Here is a 19,158-nt window from a genome sequence, read left to right as displayed (position 1 = left end):
AAGGAACCATATTTAAAATTAAAATCATTTTGGTAATTCTGGTATATATAATGCACTTTAACAGTGAATTAAAACTTAAGACTTTAAAAAATACATTAAATTTGAAATGGGATGCTATAAGTGAAATCACACACATCACAGCACTAGTTTATAATAGGGTGACCTCATTTTAATTATTTTCAGAATATGAATTAAGCCATTACAGGTGAACTTTTAAAGAGTGGGTCTAGGAGAAATGAAAAATATTTTTATAGCCTTAGAGTAAAGGGATGTGGTCATTTGGAAATGCACCATTAAAGACTTAATCCCAGTCTCAATATGGGAAAAGCGATTCCACAGAGCTTTTCCAGAAGAAAAACAGAAGATGTGAGGTCAGGGAGGTGAAGAGAAAGGTTTAAAGCAAAGCACATCTAGGATTGTTAAGAATAACCAGAAGCCATAACAAAGATAAAGGGTGAATATGTCTCAGTCTGCTCCAGAGCCATTTGGCTCAACCGACTTTAAATGTCCAACTAGTATTTCAAAGACTTCTTGTTTCTCTCTCTGACGTAAGCCACTGGAAAAATGCAGTTTATACGAAGTCAACCTTTTTGTGGAATCCCCATTCATTCAGGAGTGGCAAGTATTTTAAAATTTTCCAACTTATGATGTAGGCTTAACTTCTTACTGACTTTTCAATACTCAAGACAACTTATGGTTTACTAAAATTATACATTGATTGTCATCCTATTATTTAAATAACAAAATTTAGTGATGTTCGATAATAAGCAGCAGTCATTTGATCTACTTCCTGAGTGAGTAGTTAAAAAATATATACACCTAATAATTATTTTCAGTATTCAAAATTAAAATGTTTTTTTTTTTAATCTCTGAGGAAAAAGGTTCACTTTTTCTTGGGAGGAAAACCCAAATTTTTATTTTAGTAAAAACTGTGTGAACTAAACATATAAGAAAACATTTTAAGAAATAATTAATAAACTTATTTTTAGTACAGTTTTAGATTTATAGACTAATTGAGCAGATAATACAAAGAATTCCATAAACTACTCTCGCCCCTCATAGTTTTCCCTATTATTAACATCTTGTGTTAGCGTAGTATATTTGTTACAGTTAATGAATAAATATTCATACATTGTTATAAAATCTGGTCTATTCTTTATATTGAGGCTTACACTTTGTGTTGTACAGTCCTATGGTTCTGACAAATGCATAATGACATGTATCCACCATTACAGTTTCATACAGAGTAATTTCACCACCCTAATAATTCCTGTGGTCCACCTACTCATTCCTTTCCTCCTTTCCCTCAAATCTCTGGCAACCACTGACCTTTTTACTGTTTCTGTTCTTTTATCTTGTCCAGAATGTCATATAGTTGGAGTCATACAGTATGTATGTAGCCTTTTTAAATTGGCTACTTTACTTTCTCCTAGTAATATGCTTTTAAGGTTTCTCTATCTCTTTTTATAACTTGGTAACTCATTTATTTTTATCAGTGAAAAATTTTTTAAATATGCAAAATTTCCACAACCAAATACAGCACTGAAGAATAAGGTTACTTAAGATGCATATTTAAATAACATTAAATTTCAAGAAGTTGTTTATTTCAGATGCACAAATAATTTTCAAAGATGACTAGGCTCAATAAAATTCCTTTTAGTCTGCAAAATGTGTTAACCTTGTTTACGTTTTTCATTACTACTAACATGCCTGTAAGTCATGTCAATTCAATTCTTTTTTTATCCATCTGTAATACTTGGAGCATCTGCTAACATTCAATAGGCCAGTATACCCCATTAACCAGAATAGTTGACTGATAATCAGTATTCCATGAACCCCTAAAGCCATGAGAATTGTTTCTCTTCCCTGTCCTTGAATTTGCTTCTTTTTCTTCACTACACATCTTTGACTTAGATATTAATAATTAATGTATAAAAAAATTTTTGACAGGTGAAGAATAACTATGAAATTCTGAGACATTTTTCTATAGCTGTTTTTCTGAATCTCATTTTATCTACAGTTGTTGATTTGTTGTTCTAGACTTCTCCCACATATTTAAATTTCCACTGAAATAAAAACGTGAAATTCAACAAACAAAAAAGAATTTGGAACACTTCATATTTCACTGGATCTGGTGTTTCCTCTCTGTTTCCTTTTTAATATGTACTCAAGCATAACTACTTAATTGGGCATTTTTAAGGCAAGTGCGCTTATGACAAATTACTCTGATTTGTTAAAACACAAGTTTTAAAAATAATGTGTTTTGCATGTTTTTGTGATTTAAACCAAATACAGTAGTAGTTTTTTGTTTTCATTAAATAGAATTTCTTAAACATATGTTTGAGAAAACCATTGAAATAATCTAGGTAAGACTGCTTTATAGTCACAAGAAACCAAAATAAATGTAGGATACTAAAAATATAATTAAATAATATAACAGAATTTATCTTTCTTCTAAGTATTTGCTTAAACAGAAAGACATCTTGTAAAATGGCTTAGATCCAATATTTTTGATCTGCTCACTTTTCCTAGGAACCATATCAATTGCAGTTTCAGAAATAAAGCTATTTAAATAAAATCAATTAAAATAATAAGTTCATGTGCATACTTATAAAAATCAAATGATCTGTTAATTAAAAAGTGCAACATATTAGTAACATTGCAGTTTAAAATTTCCATGACAACAGTAAAAAAAAAAATTAACAGCACATATTATATTTACTTTGCAAAAGAGGTAGATCCAGTAAAACAAGCTGATGTCCTAATACAGGGTGGATTTATAATCATATCTTTGAGCTAATAAATTGAGAAGTGTCAGCAGGATTGGCAAGACAAATAGAGACTTGAAGTCAAGCATATTCATTTAACAGTCATGGCTATTACATTGAAAAATACACATAATACTAAATAATCAAATTTTATGTGCTTTTGTCAATTTCCACATTGTTGAATTTTCAAACATCTATTATTTTTAGAAATGTGGAATTTTCTCCACAGTATTATATATTTTTTTCATTTCATTAGATTGATTGTAGGAATGCTACATTCTCTTCCTCATCTTTGATATTATTTTTAATGTAATCTTCCTGGTTACCCCCAAGGCGTTGTCAAGTCCTCACCTAGCTCTCTTTTTAAGTACTTTGTGTGAATTGTAAGTAGTTCAATAATAGTTTAATCTACTTATTTATCCTGTTTTCTTATTTTTAATTATACTGGACATTAAATTATTGTCCTCTTACCCCAAACAAATGCAGACTCTGCTTGTATTCAGATTTAATCTGACTGCAATTCATGACAGTCAAGTGTATAAGTTATTCAATCTATGTTGTCTATAACATATTATCTAAGAGTTGTTCATTTAAGAGTAAAAAGAATGAATATCCACAAATCAATGATGCTTTTATGTGAAAAATCACAAATGTAAAGAAAAATAAGTTTCTTGATAGTTTGGGCTCTCAGAATGCATATAAGTTATTGAGGAAGATGTTATAAATGAAATTATTGAAAACAATACAATGCTATGAATTATTAGTGTTTAGAAAGTGCTGCAGCCCAGAGAAGCAGAAGAAGGCTGAAGAAGGAAAGGCCATTCAACACTGGATGATCCAGGTAAGTCCTGACGAAGGAGGTGGGATTTGGTCTGGGTCCTGAAGAATGGATGCGATTTAAATAGTGGAAAAGGAGGAAAAGAAGTATCCAAAAGTGATAACATGGTGAACCAAGGCAGAGAGAGAATGTGAAAGTTGAATGTGTGCTGGGGACACTGAAGAGACAGGAGCAGTAAGTTCATGTAAGGCCCTGGGCAGAGATAAGATTGTAAAAACAGACCAAGAGCAGATTTTAGCAGGTTCTACATTTCACGTTAAATAATCCTAGTTATGGGCACCAGATAATCAGTTTGTGGGTTCTTGAGGGGAAAGGGTGCTCTGTGGACATAAGAATTTGACAGCAGTGGGCAGACTGCTTTTCCAGGAGAGAGGGCTGAAGGTGGGGGAACAGATAGTAAAACTATAAAGTCAGGTAGAGAGAATTGTTGAGAGGAGGCAGGGACAGGTGTGGTCTAGTGATGATTAGTAGCAATGTTGGCTATGAGGTAAGTGACAAAGCAGTCAGTTGATGTGGAAATATCCATTTGAAAATTGAGGAGAGAAAATTTAGGTTTAGAACAGTTTGAGTGAATCTCTCTATTTCCTCAGAGGTATAAAATGCAGCCATTAAAGGTAATGACCAATTAAACAGATGACAGCTTTAAGGGAGAAAAGGGATAAAGAAAAAAGTTTGAGAGAGTTGAGGATTGAATTTTGGAAACCTCTATGTTCTTGCGAAGAAGATTCAAAAAGGAAAAAAAAAAGTTGTTAGGAAAGTAAGTGGACCAAAGAACATAGCCTTGTAAAAGTCCAGGGAAAGTGGGATTGATCAACCCCATTAATGCCAATGTCCACCTCTCCAAGACTAAGGTAGAACATTTGTTTAGTCATTATCTTTCACTACATAGTTCACACATTGCTTAGAAATGCTTCATGTAACTGAATATACTCCTACTCTGCCAACAAGTATCAACATACCCTGTGAACTGTTGCAGAGTGATTTATAATATGAATAAGACCCAGAAAACTTGTTTTCCTTATGCTTGTGGATACACGTCAGTCAATACATTCAGAGCATAATCACAATGGCATGAAAAACTCTAGAGCCAAGTTTTTTCTTTCCTATTGTGCTAATACCAGAAATCAGCTATTAACCACAGAGAATACAATAAACCATGATCAGATATTTTTAAATCCCTAAACCCAAAACGACTAAAACTTTGCTGAGACAACTTTCTGTCAGTATATGCCCAGATGTAGATGTTGCTCATAAGAGGGGAAGAAATCCATTCAACTCTGCATAAAGAGATCACTCTTGGCACACTACATTAATGCACCTGTTTGTTCTAGCACAGAAGGAAAAGCTAGGAAAAGAAAGCAGATTTCAATTCAGCTCACTGGAGATTGTTGAATATGGTTATTGGGCTTGGACCCAGAACAGTAACCACTGTAATAAACCCTCAGCCTTTAGAGTGTAATGTACAATACTAGCTCAGGGGCAGCTGCTTCTTGGAATAATGTGTTTGTCCCTTGGGTTAAAGGTAAGAGAGAAAAAAATTGCTGAGGTTAAATTACTGTCAACTTGCCCTGATGACTTAGAATACTATATAAGGGTTGTTACTGGGCATCTCTCCTAGTAAAGTTGCTGAATCCAGATGAGAACTTGGGAAACTTGTTATGTAACTGAGCTGGCAGTGTAGCACAGCTGGGAGAATCCTGGGCTGGTTCCAGTCCACCTTCTGCCTCTGGCTTAGCGATGTGATCCTGAGCAAGTCACTGAACCTATTTTGCCTTTGACTTTCCCAGGAAACAAAGAGATGTCCCTAATCCACAATAAAAGGCAGGAATGGCCTTTTAAAATGTAGAAAGCACTGTGGGGATGGGCAGTTTAAAAATTTTTTCATACTTAATTTCTTCTAGGCGTATTCCAGATTGTAAATTAAAATTATTTATTAAATATTTTGAAAGAGTTCTTCAAGCAGATATTTACCATTTCTGGAAAATAAAAGTATTTCCAAATTTGAAATCACATTTTTAAACACTGCAACCTGATTTCTCGCAAAATTTCCATAGCTTCCTACATTTTTCACTTTTTCCTTGTTTTTGTCTCTTACTCCCCTCTTTATCTGCTGTAGGGTAGTTCCTATTTTAAAACCAAAGAGGATTTTTATTTTATCTGGGTGACATTTGAAAAACCACTCTGTAATTTTATGAAAGGGAGGTCCAGCAAAGATCAGTTAATGTCAAATGAACATCATACTGGAATTGCCTGAGATTTAGTTTGGTAAAAGATGAATAGCAATGTCTTGTAGCGCATCTAGAGTGATAAGGACTTTTTCATTAGCTGGCCATTACTAATAATGCTGCTAATAGAAGATGGGCATATTAGTTTGGAATATAATAAATAGTAGAGAATATCAAAGCTGCAAAAATATCTGCATAAATCTATTAACTACAGAGTGCTCATTAGAACTAACAGTAATTTGGAAACTTTGAAAAAGTATGCCCATTTCTGAGTAATAGAAGTAATATGTAGAAGAGAGTTAAAATTGTGTGACTTATTAAATTTTAAGCAAACCTAGATCTAAGGTGATCCCCACTTTCCAAAAAGAGGACCTTAACAGGAGTTTTCTGTTTATTTGTTTTGCTTTGTTTGCCAACTTGAATACACATACATTAAGGAACATAATTTAAAGAGTAATTTATTCACTTTATTTATAAACTTAATTTTATTTGCATTCAATTTTAAAATCACATTATTTTAAATGCTATAGTAATAAAGACACATTGGTATTTTCGTGTTCCCATTCTATGAAACTATATTCTTCACTTGCACAAATGCTTTATAATGCTTGAATTTAATAAAAGTATTTTATGAAAATTATCCTTTAGCAGTCAGTGTTCTTGTTAAAACCAGAACAACTTTTTGAGTCATCTAAAATTAAGAACTTACTATTACTGAACAAAACTGGGATTTGGCTGCCTGCTGCCACCAAAAGGCAAACTTAGAGGCAGAGGTTGGTGAGAAAGAAAAAAGGTTTTTATTTGGGTGATGAACAATTTGGGAGAACAGGGGTTCTTTGACTCAAAGGTCACCTCCCTTGCAAAACCCAGACAAAACCCAGTCATCCTCAGGAAGACCAAAACAAAAAGCAGTGCCCAGAATTTCTGCTCCATTTTAAAGCACCATCCTTTGGAACGTGAGGCAGCTGCTCAGTGGTTAACCAAGTAACTTGGCTTATTTGCAGCTGCTCTCCCAGCGTTAGGCTCCCTCCTGAAGTTTGTATGTGGTGCTGACACCACTATTGGCCATGTGACTTCCAGGGTCATACGGTCCCGTGCTCCCAGGCTGGAGAGAGCATGAATGTACTGGCGAATGCTTTACCAGGTCAACAGAGGAGAGAGACTCCCTCCTGGAGGCCATGGGCCACGTGACTGCTAAGATCAGTTCACCAACGGAGTGAACGTCCCAAGCAGTGAGCTATGAGTAAGAGAAATTTCTTTGTTCCCCTGGATTTATACTAGTTTTGGGTGTAGTATGAAACAGGCACTCTCTCAGAATGACCAAGTAACTTCCTAAACTTTCACATGTTTTGAGTGAGTCTACCTCCCAATGAGCCCCTTCATTTCCCCAGGTTAGACAGACAGGCCTCTTTGGTCCAGAACCACCCCTGCTACCATTTTGACTTCTACAGTACATAAGCCTTCCCCTCATCCCATCCCCAGTCCAGTACTGGAAGAGGGTAGTATACGGGCTTTTTCCCTCTTATACAATTATCTTGCTAGCCTGTGTGTGCTCAGTATAAGAACTTCCTCCTGCCACCATTTTGTGTAGGCAGCGGGAACATTTGTTCAGGTACCCGGACAATGTGGCTCCGCCTGCGGGACCTGGCGCTGCCCTACCGTGGTCTCGACATGGTTTGTGATCTCCCCCACAATGCCTCCTATTCCCCGTCCTTAGCCCACTCCCAGAGGGCTGAACAGACTATCTCTTAGTATCATTATCGTCTGCCCTTCCATCTAAATTATTAGAGATATAGCTCTTTCTCAATTTGTGGCTAAGGTAGTCAGTGGAAGTTTTACCTCAGGGCACAAATATCCATTTGGTAATTATCATTTCAATGACGTAGTCATTACTACTTTATTTTTTATATAAAAGGTGTGTTCATACCCAATACTTGTGATTATCAGGCCACAATCTAGTAATAAGTATTAAGTATGTATAAATTTGTCAACTTTTAAAAATTTAACTTCATCGTTAATTGAATTATATTGGGTTAGTGGATCTTCCCCAAGTAGATTTTTGTCATTTAATGGAAGATTCTATAAGATGGTTTTATTGTATCTAAAGAATAATTTTGAAAAAATAACATATTCAAACATATATGGTACTTGTGTTTTTTCATAATTAAGTCTATTAAGAATAATGTAATCAGGGCATTAATTGTTTTTAAATCTTCACCAAAGATGTTTATTGATTTTAGAGAGAGAAGGAGAAGAAGAGAGATACATTGATGTGAGAGAGAAGCATCATTCAGTTGCCTCCAGTATGTGACATGCCTAAGATTGAACCTGCAACCTAGGTATGTGCCCTGATCAGGAATCAAACCTGCAACCTTTTGGTGCACAGGACGATGCTCCAATCAACCATGACTCCCAGCCAGAGCATAAGGGCAATAATTTTTAAGTACTTTCTGAAGTATATGTCATAATCCTGGTAGCCATTTTCATTTCCTATGGGCCTTCAGCTAACACTGCCATAAAGAAGGGGAGGGTGAATACACAGGTCTGAAGAAGAAGGAGCAGGAAGAAACTCCTATCTCTGGAAGAGGAAGTAGAAAGATTTTCTGATACCAGACGAAGGTAAATAAGAAGGTGAGAGCAAGAGGAAGGTAAGGACAGGAGTAAGGCATGAGGGCTCTGTTGCTTCCACCATTTACTTAAGATCCAAAGACAGAAGGACCTAGAATATTCATGTAGGTTTTGGGAATTCCCAGACATATCCTTGGGAAGATCACAAGTCTCTCCGAGAAATTGTATCTTTGGAGCCACATTCAATTTGGCACCAGGCAGTGGAACAGAAAAAGTTAAGGAAGGTGATATGGAGCAAGGCTTTATAGAGCTTTGTGCACTTCAGGTGAGAGTGAGAGAAAGCAATTAAGAGTTCCGTGTGGGGTCAGGACAAGGAGACTGGAGCATACAGGTATTTAATGACTGAGAGCTCTTGCTACACAGCAGCAGGTACCAACACCATGCCCAAAGATCTAATCAGCACCAGCCATAACCTAGTCTGGTCATTGCCAGGTGCCCAGGAAAAAGATCAGACAAAGCATTGCAGCAGTATGAATCAAGAACACTTAGAGAGGAGCACGTATACCTATAGCCCAATGACCTCCACTAGAAATTTTAAGAATCACCTTTTACTTAGATGCCGGCACAGCAAGAAAGGAAGAAATATACATCTCTTGAGAATAAAGAAATAATCTTGATAGGATTTAAATTTTGGATAGACTGCATTTTTACTTACACAAACAGAATGTCAATTAACCTAAAGAGACTTTTATACAAAATAAAAACAAACAAACAAACAAAAACAAAGCAGTTACTTGTCATTGACGAGTTTCAATATTTTTTCCCAGCATCTGTGGAAATAAGAGCTACTGATTAAAATGTGATCTATTTTAGAAATAGATAAAGCACCTTTATATCTCACATGTCTGAATTATAGAGTTTAAATACTTCAACCTAATTTATACATGGAGATATCAGTCAGGATAACTTAGGTTATTAACAGGCAAACCCAAATAACAGTCCCTTACAACAACAAAGACTAATTTCTCACTCATGCTGCATACACGGGAGTTGGCAGAAGCTGTTACTCATTGCAGTTAAGCAGAGAAAAAAATCCAAGCTTATGGAGCATGGACCATCTCAACTAACTCTGACAGCGGGCAAAAAGAGAACATGATAAGTTGTACAATGGTTCTTTTTTTTTTTCTCTCTCTTTATTTGATTTTTCCATTTTTTAATTGTTGTTCCATTTTCCCCCCATTGCTCTCCCCTCTCCTGCCTACCTCCCCCTTCTGCCACAGACAGTCCCCACCCTGATGTCAGGGTGTATACACTGGTCCTTAAATTTCTGCTTTGATTGAAATGTATTCCTTCTGCTCATATTTTATGGCCAAAGCCAGTCATATGGTTGTATCTGATATCAGGGGTGCATAGACGTGTGACTTTACCATATATCCTCAAGGAGAAACAAATAGCTGGCCAACAGTGCTAATGAACACCACAATTTGTAAGTCCTTTGTAACTTTCTGGATTATGTTTTCAACATGGAAAATCATTTGACCAGAACTAGATGTGAGAAATAGAAAGGATATCAGTGTCATTATTTTCCTACATTCATTAATATAGTAGCATCTGTATTGGTCAGAGTACAATCAAGCCAAGAGAGTTCACTCTATATCAGGGGTTGGCAAACTTTTGCATAAAGTGCCAGATAACAAATATTTTAAACTTATTGGGCCATCTGGTCTCTATAAAACTGCTTGATTCTGCTGTTGTAATGCAAAAGCAGCCATTGCTACTATGCAAATGTATGGGAGTGGTATTTTCCAATACTACTTTATTTAAGCACATTGAAATTTGAATCTCTTAATTTTCACATGTCACAGAATGTTAATCTTCTCTTAATTTTTCCCCAACCAGTTAAAAATGTAAAATTCATTTTTAGTTTGTAGGCTGTATAGAGACAGTGTGCTAAACTTGGCATAATAAGGAATTTTATATAGATAATTGAGAACATACACAGTTATTGGAAGGAATAGAGGAACAATTTTAGCCTTCACAACCAGGAACAACTAGTAGCTCCAGAAATTACTCTGCCTTTGCCTTGAGTGGATAAATCCCTATCATGCCTACAGGAAGCTGAAAAATTATGAACTTGCTGTGAATAGTGCTGACTTCCCAGACTGCAGTCCCAGGCTACTCTGTCTGATCCAGAAATATGCCACCACTGCTCCAAGAAGCTGCTGAATCAGGAATCCACTCACCCTCTGGGAAGTCTCCTTTATTGCTGCCACCTTAGCCTTGATCCTGGCCAGCAAAAATGCCTCAAATGTGGCTTTTCCTACATTTTGTTTAGTTTTTAAACACTCTCACAAGCATACTAAATAGAAACTAAATGGTGTTCTCGCCCCTAAAAAGTATGAGGAATGCTTTTTAATTTTCTGACTGCTGCATGTTAGCAGTGACTTAGAAGAGATATTGGACAAACCAATTAAAGATATTGGACACAGGCTAATATAAGGGACAAAGACTAGATTAAGATGATTTCCTTGGCATTTCCAAAGCCTTCTGCAAGCTCCCAAGAAGATAAAGTTCTTTGTATAACTCTCACAAAATGACATAAAAATAAATATTATTATATCCATCCTTCCCACTGGGTACTACCACCCCAAGCAATTATTTATTCCATTCCACTGACCTGGGAACTTACCATGGTAGCAGAGAGCTGTATAATCAAGTGCATAGCAGTACTGTTTGAATAGCAACAAAAAGTGCTTGTCAGTAGAAAGAAGGGTAAAAATTTTGGTAAAGACACACTATAAAGCAATTAAAATAAAAGAAATGGAAAGAGGTCTGAGAAACTTTCTATTTAAAATAAGTTAAAGAATAGTTCATGAAGTATGAGCCTACATTTCAAGAGTTTTAAAAATGCATTATTATATTCAGTGCTTTGTCTTTATTTTAAATACAACTCAACCATGTAAATATATTTCATAGAAGCATATAATATAGAAAGTAAAAATACTCTGTAACCGTAACCTCCTGAGATAATTGCTTTTAATATTTTATATGTATATTATTTTTTCTGCACACATAAAATATAGGTTGTATTTTTAAATTAATTTAGCCTTAAGATAAACATTTCTATTTTTAGGAATATTTGTCATGTCAGGGATATAGTACACCAGGGACCTATATAGTACTCTAAATTTCTTTATTTTTCTATCAGAAAAATCATAGGGGGCACTGATACATTCACAGATAAAATTTCTATGTGTTAACATAGAGGACTAACTTGTTTCATAAATTTGGGTTTAATTTCACAAAATTTAAACTTGTAACCCATTTCAGAGATTTTTATTTTCCACAAGTATTACAACATGCTATTATTTTCAGTTCAAATGTGTTATTTAATCCAACACTGGTAAGTTACATGCAGACATTAAAAAATAATTGATTATATGTCTTTGAGGAGCATTTTATTCCATTCTGCTCTCCTTGAATGCATATGTAAGTCTCAAATTGTAAGGCTTTTAGGCAAAATACTTCATTTTCCTATATGTATGAAAAACAGGATCTATGTTAAATAAGTATAGGAGCAATTTTAATCATTACTTAATATTTTAACAAGAGCATTCCCATCATGGTTTCTCCCCATGCATGGGTTTTATCACTGTTATCCATGAAATAATCTATAGACATTATAATGAGTTCATCAGTTCTGCTTCTATGACACATTCATTTTGTACTTGAGCAAAATATATATAAATGAATAAGCTATGTCTAAAACTGTTTGTAAAAAATTGTTCAATAGTAATTAATAAAATTATTTATTAATTTATTTTAAAATGACAATAGAACTATTACAAAAATAACAATTTATATAGAAAGGAGGTATATTTTCCTTTAAAAAAATGATAGAGTTGGATTTGCCTGACATTTTTGCCAACCTATCTATATCTAGTTTAATAGAAGCCAGCTAGATTCTCATACCTGCTTCTGCATTGACTCTGTTGCAGTATATTTCAGTATCTTGTTCTGTTTAAAGTATATAAAGAAAATATGGCCTCACTCATATATGCAGTTCAGAAAAGGGGAGAGTATTTTAAAGCCTTTTTTGGGTAACCGTGAATATTCTTCTTTGATCTACATCCCAAATCTGTAAGTAATAGTTAATTTGCAAAAAGTATTATAAGTCAATTAGATTTTAATTAAAAAGAGCTTTCCATTCCAGATCAAACAAAATAATTATTGATAAATATGTTTTATTGCCATTTTATTATTTATATTTTTTATTTCTACTTTCTTCTTCTCCTTCTCCTCCTTCTTCTTCTTCATCTCTTTAACATTTCTAGTAATACTGACTTAATGGTGATTAACTTCTTAAGCTTTGTCTGTCTGGAAAGATATTTATCTGTCCTTTGATTCTAAATAAATAGTTCTTCTGGGTAATCTTGGTTGTAGGTTTTTGCTTTTTATCACCTTGAATATTTTGTTTCAGTTCATTCTGGCCTGCAAAGTTTCTGTTGAAAAACAGCTGACAGTCTTATGGAGATCCCTAGGTAACTAATTCTTTTTCTGCTGTTTCTTTTAAGATTATTTATTTGTCTTTATCTTTGTCATTTTTTTAAGTATATTTTATTGATTATATTGTTACAATAGTTCCAATTCTTTTCCTTACCTTTGTCATTTTAATCATGATATATCTTAGTGTGGGCATCTTTGGGTTTATCTTATTTGGGACTCTCTGGACATCATTCACCAAATTAGGGAAGTTTTCTGTCATTGTGTTTTCAAATAGGTTTTCACTTCCTTGCTCTTTCTCTTCTCTTTCCAGCACCCCCATGGTGTGACTATTGCTATAAGCAGTGCTTGAGATTTTACAACCTGTGTTTTCTTCTAGAATTTTTATGGTTTCAGGCCTAACATTTAAGTCTTTAATATATTTTGAGTTTATTCTTGTGTATGATGTAAGGAAGTGGTTTAGTTTCTTTTTTTTTTTTTTTTTTTGCACGTATCTGTCCAATTTTCTCAACACTATTTATTGAATAAATTATCTTTAGCCCATCACATGTGCTTGCTTCCCCTGTCAAATATTAAGTGATTATAAAGGCGTGGATCATCTGGGCTCTCTATTCTGTTCCATTATGTATCTGTTTTTATGCTAGTATCATGTTTTGATCACTATGGCCTCATAATATAGTTTGATATTAGGTATTGTGATTCTTCCAACTTTGTTCTTCTTTTTTAAGATTGCAGTTGCTATTTGGGGCTTTTTGTTGTTTCATATAAATTTTTGAAATATTTGTTCTAGATCTGGTATCTTGATAGAAATTGCATTGAATCTATAGATTGCTTTGGGTAGTATGGACATTTTAATGATATTAATTCTTCCTGTCCATAAACATGGTATGTACTTCCACTTACTGTAAAAGACCTGTACTTGGAAAATTATAAGACACTGAAGAAATAAACTGAAAATGAAAAAGGCTACTTGATTTATCATCCCTCCAAGAGTATACACATGATGAGGTGATACTGAAAGAGGAAATTCAGAGTTGTTGGGAAGAGAAACAAATGTAGATGAATTAAAATAATTTTTAACATCCATTATTTATAGTTCACCCCAAATATGTAAATCATTAATGTATGTTCATTACTATATGTGTACTGTACACATAGAGGAAGAATGTTAGAAAATGCCAGCAGTGATCATTAATAGTGATCTTTAAGTGTCAGTTTGTGATTGAAAATTATTTTCTTGGTCCTTTTATGCATTTTTTACAGTTTTAAAATAAGAACTTACTGTTTTTGAGTTATGAAATAAAAACAATAAGTTTTAACATGTGTTTCAAGACATGACAAGAGATTTACTTTCTATTGACTTTTAAACTTTATATTAAATAACCAGAACTATTATTCCCAGGGCTATATTCCTAATCCAAATTTTTCTTGCTTTTTATAAGGTACTTTACACAGTCTTAACTTTATGCTGCAGAATGAATCTTGAAGTCAGACTCATGAAAATGAGAAGTTGTGCTGAGGAAATCGCTTCAGTTTTGTGCAAGATCAAGACTAGGTGTCTCTATTAAACTAACGATGTTCCAGTTCCTGACAGTGAATTCTACAGAGAGATGATGTGATATTGCTCTGTTCTGCAGAAAGGACTGGATATTAGGGCAAAAAACTCACACTTCTATATATCTGGTCATAAAGTTCTTGGAACATCTCCATTTTACATGAATGTAATTTAGTTTTCACTGCATTAGGATGTTAAATTTTGAACCTACTTGTTCATAATGCAACCCCATGCTCAGAGTAATTAGGATAAAAATCAAAGACAGAACACATGGAATTCCAATTGCTATTCACTTAATAAGTGCCCTGCTTCAACCTCAAGTTCTTCAGTGGTCACAGGTATGTAAGCAGGGTACAATGGAGTTATCAAAATTTTTGTCAGAAGAGCAAACTATTCTTTTATTATCAGCAGAATAATGAATATATTCAAGTATAAATTATAATATTTCACATAATTTTGCTCTTCCCAAATTTCAATATATTGAACAAATATACTATTCACATAAAAAAATGACTGTTTCAATTCCCAGAGATTAAGTTGAATAGTACGTGAACATAATATTCTCTCTCTATGATTTTGTTAAATGTAACTCCCAAGAGTGAAGAATACTTAAAAGTCCACACCATTCATCTACCTTTCAGAAAGTTCCAGAATAAAGATGAATTAGTCATCAATATTAAAGTGACAATAACAATCAAATAATCTGTGAATGTGATAATGCAAAGTGATTTTATTCTCTTTCAGATGGAATTGCCTGGTTCAGGTTCCTGAGGCAGTAATTTAATAAATGTCAATTTATTAGCCTTAATTTGTTAATGTGGTCTCTAAAAATATCTAGTAATAACCAAAGTGCTCCAAAAGACTATTAAGTAGATATCTCAATAAAATACAGGAAAAGGGAAGACATAAAGTATTTCAGGGAGGGCAAGAAGTACTAAAAATCATATATATTAATAAATGTGAAAATCTGGAGGGAGTAGGGTGAACTTTAATCAACATTTGTTATTATGGGCTTTCCAAAAATTTAATTTTGAGAGAGTTTATGATGGTGGAAAGGGGTATGTTATGGAAAAGTTAAGGTAGAATTTAACTTAACATTTATGCTTTATAGTATAATGAGGTGTGTGACTCCAGCTTTAAGCAGTCCACATAATATAATTTTTAAATTTAGTGGCTGGGATACTACCTGGCAAGGGAGATAACATGATCACAAAGGTGGTTTTTCCAGAGCAAGGCTTATCCATTACATTGCAGATGTGTTGATCCCTCTAATTTATCCAAATGTGGAAAACTCAACTGCGTAATTTGAGGTAGTGAGAGACTGTGTTAAAAAAATTCAGTGACTGGTGAAGAAAAAAGAAAATATGGCTTATCTAGTGAGTTTGTTTATATGGATAATATATGTAACAACTATTTTAAACATTATCTAGTGAGTTTGTTTGAGTAATATATGTAACAGATATTTTAAATGTTTTATTAAAATGTTTTTCTATACAGTATATTTTAAATCGTTTCTAAATTTTCAACACATGTAAATAACAATTTGCACTTATCAAATGTCCAAACCTAGAAACAATGTAGGACTTTTTTTTAAAGCAAATTTATATTTGTTCCTAATGTGATGATATTGAATTGAATAAATCAAAATTTATTTTACCTATTCCCATGTTCTTTGATAAACACTAATTGATATATCCAATAACAGAATCCTAGTTTCTTCTATAATTATAGAAGAAATTATCTTTGTAAAGCCAATTAGAAAGTTGAATTCATCAAAATAATGAGAGAAGTTTATGGCATTTTTATAAGAAGTTACTTTTTCAATGACAGATAATAAAACAACTTTCTTTCCCTACTTTATAAATTGATGCAATCTCAATACATAAAATTGTTATTAGTTTTTATATTATGCAAACTTAGCTTTAATGAACATTTGCCAAACTCCACATTGATGCTTAGAAAAAGAATAAGATCCAGTGACTATGTTTCCCTTACTATATAAGGGATATAAGGAATCTAAACTTTTCACTTTGATCTAGTTTATTCTTCTTGCCTATATGCCAAAAATGTGATATTAAGGTTTTACTAAGTATTTGATTGCTTTGTTGGAAGTGACCTTCAGTCTCCAACTGAAATGATTCCCAGATATATCTCTCCTGGGGCATTTTGCCTTATTTCAGATTATCAGTCCCAATGGTTAGATTGGCAGCAATAGACAGGATGAATTTTTACCTTTTATTCTGAAACTACAAGTAAGATGTCTGACCAGTTTATGTCTGAGTTCAATAGTCTTACAAGGCTGTTGGGGAATAATCAAGCTTGTTTAATTTAGTGAAAGATGATGTCTCTACATAGCCATTTTATTTTATTGTTTATTGATGACGGGCAATCATGCTCATAGTAATTGATTTTTACAGTATTTATACATCAAAACATACCATGATAAATATTTTATGGAATGTTAAATTGTTAATTATTAATTGTCTTAATAATCTTAATTTTTGTTAAAACAACAAAGACCCTGTTCTTAAATGTGGAAAACAACTGAAGCAGTAGGACCATCTCCAACCTTTTATTGGAATAAGGGCAGGATTAGTTTGGTTGGGGTTAAAATGTCACAAAAGAAGGTCACCTATTTTGTCAATATGCAAATGAAAAGCTGCTTCGGACAGAAGGATGCAGCTTGAGGGACCAATGAACTATTGGATAGACCTATATTATTGCCACCAAATATATTCTCAGTTGAAAACTGACCTCTGAAAATGTAAACACCTTCTTTTTAAATATTCAGAAAATGCAAAAAATATGCAGAAATTTTATTTGAAACATAGATGCCCTATTTCACTGGTAACATTTTTCATAAAATATCAAAATTTTATCTAGTGTAAGTGATTAGGCATGGGTCCTTTTGTTACAATTCACCTATTCTTTAAAGTGGTAGACAAATTATGATATCGTTTATTAATAGGAGATTCTGAAAGTATGAGGAATTTTAATCAAATCAAAGTTTACAATGGTTGGTATTAGGCATAGTATCATTGTCATAAAAAGCCCAACAAACTACACATAGTTTATATAAATGACCATTAACTTTATGTAACCAAGCCTTAAATTTTCACTTTCTTTTTTTCACTATTATCTCTCCCATTTATATAATCAGGATCAAGGTGGAGCGCAAATCATTTAGTTCAATCTTATTGTGAATTCTTTCCCACAGATAGATGTTAAAATAAAAGGTCAGGGGTGTGACCTTTGGCCTCAGGCTGCTGGTCTCTGGACTTTTCCCACTACCCTCTCACCTCCATAGTCCCCCTCTCAGGCCCTAGGGACTTACTGGGTCCTCAGATAGCTCACATCCAGCCACCCCTTCCACAACCCAAACACTCGCCATCCCTTCTCTCACCCATGCAATGTATGTATTCCCTACATTATAGAGAGCTTGGGTTTACCAAATAGCTGACCATGAGACTATTTTTCGCTTCTTTAGGTAAAATTCTCAATTCAATTTTTTTAACTTTTATTTTTGACTTTAAATATTTTTTATTTTCAATTGCAGTTGACATATAATATTATTCTAGTTTCAGGTGTACAGTCTAGTGATTAGACATTATATACATATAACTTAAGTGATCACCCCAATAAATCTAGTACCCAACTGATACCATACATAGTTATTAGAATATTACTGTTGTACTTTACATTCCAATGACTATTCTGTAACTACCAATTTGTATTTCTTAATTCTTTTACCTTTTTTAATCCATTTCCCAAAACACCCTCCCATCTGGCAACCATCAAAATGTTCTCTTTATTTATTCTGTTCTACTTGTTCATTTATTTTGTTTTTTAGATTCCATATATAAATTAAATTATATGGAATTCTATTTTTAACTATAATGTGGATAATGATATTTAAAGATACAGGCATTTTGTCATGACTATAAATTGAGTAAATCAAACTCAACCTTAAGGAAAAAGGCTCTCTATGCTTATGATTTTATTGATTGGGGAATGGTCCTTACAAAAATCTCATTCACAAGGTGGCTGGTGTCTGAATTTTCTTTAAAGGAGAAAAAGCTATTCCTTAAATGAACCACAGATTAAAAATAACACTACAAAGCAACAAGACGCTGACTAAGATCAGAATTTCTTTCATGAAGGCAGTAAGAGGACAAAAGAAATTCCAGAACAAGGGGAGCTAAACCAGAGGTGGCCACTGGCATCAAAGATAGCATCTCTGGAAAACTGTGGGTTCACGTTTTTAATATCAACAATGCTTAACATAGAAAGGGGCATTTACACATTCCATTAATTTCAGTGAGGATAGTGATTCTGAACCATATTTAAAAATCCATTGAATATTATTATTTTACTTAAAATCGCTGCTTATATCTAGTCATCCCATTTTATGCAAACTTTAAATTATTCTACATTTTTATTTTAGCTGCCTTATGTAACATCACTTAGCTTTCAATTCAAAAATGTTTCCAAGAAACCTACTAAATATTAGCCTTTGCCAACACTTGTGGATGAATTATATAACATATATATATGTTAAGGGGTTCACAGTCTAGTAGAAATGCTACATAAAAAATTCAAACAAAGAAATAGTACAGTGCTATATGTAGCATGCAAATAGTGAGAAAAAAATGTGATTAGTTTTTCCCTATTAAAGTGCAGGAAGCTAACATAGGAGGTACT

The 19,158-nt window shown here is 33.5% G+C and overlaps 1 non-coding gene across 1 annotated transcript; it reads left to right on the top strand.

The window, feature by feature from the left end:
- Positions 1-15,636: 15,636 nt before the first annotated feature.
- LOC150021242 (U1 spliceosomal RNA) lies at positions 15,637-15,798 on the top strand. Its single transcript, XR_016513870.1, has one exon. It is a non-coding gene; the product is annotated as a U1 spliceosomal RNA (small nuclear RNA).
- Positions 15,799-19,158: the final 3,360 nt, after the last annotated feature.

The sequence above is a fragment of the Furipterus horrens genome, unplaced genomic scaffold (genome assembly GCF_987537825.1).
Source record: "Furipterus horrens unplaced genomic scaffold, mFurHor1.1.pri manual_scaffold_1, whole genome shotgun sequence".
Taxonomy (NCBI): domain Eukaryota; kingdom Metazoa; phylum Chordata; class Mammalia; order Chiroptera; family Furipteridae; genus Furipterus; species Furipterus horrens.
Note: the sequence above shows the minus strand (reverse complement) of the source record. Positions and strands in the feature narration are given on the sequence as shown.